Raw genomic sequence first — 1,908 nt, 5'->3', positions numbered from 1 at the left:
CCTCACCGTCCCTTGTTCCCTGCCTCACTCCAGGTCCCTCCCTCACTCGTTCCCTCCCTCTCTCCCTCTCCGTCCCTCACTCCTGCCATCGCAGTCCCTCTCTCCCTACTTCCCCCTCCCTAATTGTCTTTCGCTCCTTCCCTCCCTCCCTGTCCCCCGCTCCCTCACTCCCTTACGTCCATTGCTCCCTCCCCGTCCCTCTCTCCCTCCTTCCACATCCCTCTCTCACTCACTCCATCACTCGCTCCTTCACTCCATCCCTTGCTCCATCCCCGTCCCTCACTCCCTCCTTGCCCCTCACTACCTTGCTCGCTCCTGCCCCATCCCTCACTCCCTCGCTGTCCCTCACTCCCTCCCCGTCCCTCGCACCCTCCCTTGCTCCGACCCTCGCACTCTAACTCCGTTCCTCGCTCTATCGATCACTCGCTTCCTCGCAACCTCCGCGTCCCTTGCTTCCTCGCTGCCTCCCAATCCCTCGCTCCCAACCCGTCCCTTGCTACCTCCCTCCCTCACCCTCGTTCCCTCCCTCTCTACCGCTCCATCCCTCTCTCCCTCCATCTCTGCCCCTCGCTCCCTCCCTCCCCCTCTCTAACTGTCCCTCTCTCCGTCCCTCCCTCCCCATCCCTCGCTCCCTCTCTCCATCCCTCGCTAACTCGCTCCCTCCCAATCACTCGCTCCCTCGCTCTGTACCTTGCTCCCTTGCTCCCTCCCCGTCCCATGCTCCCTCGACATCTCTAACTCCCTCGCTCCCTCCCAGGCCGTCGCACCCTCCTCATCACTCGCTCCCTTGCTCCCTCCCTCCCCATTCCTGGCTCCCTCCCCATCCCTCGCTCCCTCCCTCCCTCACCGTCCCTTGTCCTTCTCTCCCTCCCCGTCCCTCGAACTCTCCGCCTCGCTCCCTCCCTGTCCCTCCCTCATTCCGTCTCCCCTGCTCACTCCCTGTCACGCCCTCCCTCGCTCCCCGTACCTTTCTCCCTTCCCGTCCCACACTCCTTTCCCGTACCTCACTTCCTCGCTCCCTCACTCCCTCCCTGAACCTTGCTCACTCCCAGTCCCTCACTCTCTTCCTTCCCTCGTTCCCTCAACCTCGCTCCCTCCCCACTGCCTCATTCCCTCGTTCCCAGGCAGTCCCTCGCTCCCTCCCTCTCTCCCTCCCCATCCCTCACTCCCTCCCTCGCTCCCTTTCTGTCATTTGCTCCGTCCCTGCTCATTCCTCATTCTCTCCCTCCCTCACTTACTGTCCCTCGCTCCCTCCATCCCTGGCCCTCACTCCCTCACTCCCCATCCCTTTCATCCTCCTTCCCAGTCCCTCGCCCCCTCCCTCCGTCGCTCCCTTGTTCTGACCCTCGCTCTCTCGCTCTGGTCCTTGATCCCTCGCTCCAGCCCTCGTTCACTCGCTTCCTCGCACGCTGCCTCCCCATCCCTCGCTCCCTCGCTGTCGCTTGCTCCTTCACTCCCTCCCTGACCCTCGTTCCCTCCCTCTCTCCTTCTCCATCCCTCCCTCCCTCCATCACCTTCCTCACTCCCTCCCTAACTTTCCCTCGCTCCGTCCCTCCCCGCCCCTTTCTCCCTCCCTCGCTCCCTCCCTCCCCGTCCCTCCGTTTCCCTTGCTACGACCCTCGCTCTCTTGCTCCGTTCCTCGCGCCCTCACTCCATCCGTCGCACACTTGCTTCCTTGCAAGCTGCCTCCCCATCCCTGCTCCTTCGCCGTCCCTCGCTCCCTCCCTGTCCCTTTCTCCCTCCCTCCCCGTCCCTCGCTCCCTCCCTCCCCGACCCTTGCACCCATACTCCCCTTCCTTTGCTCCCTCCCTCCCTCCCCGTCCCTCACTCCCTTGCTTCAACCCTCGCTCTCTCGCTCCATTTCTCGCACCCTCACTCCATCCCTCGCTCACATGTTTCCTTGCACGC

This window comes from Rhincodon typus, chromosome 8, assembly GCF_021869965.1.
Source record: "Rhincodon typus isolate 14 chromosome 8, sRhiTyp1.1, whole genome shotgun sequence".
Taxonomy (NCBI): domain Eukaryota; kingdom Metazoa; phylum Chordata; class Chondrichthyes; order Orectolobiformes; family Rhincodontidae; genus Rhincodon; species Rhincodon typus.
This window is presented reverse-complemented; position numbering follows the sequence as displayed.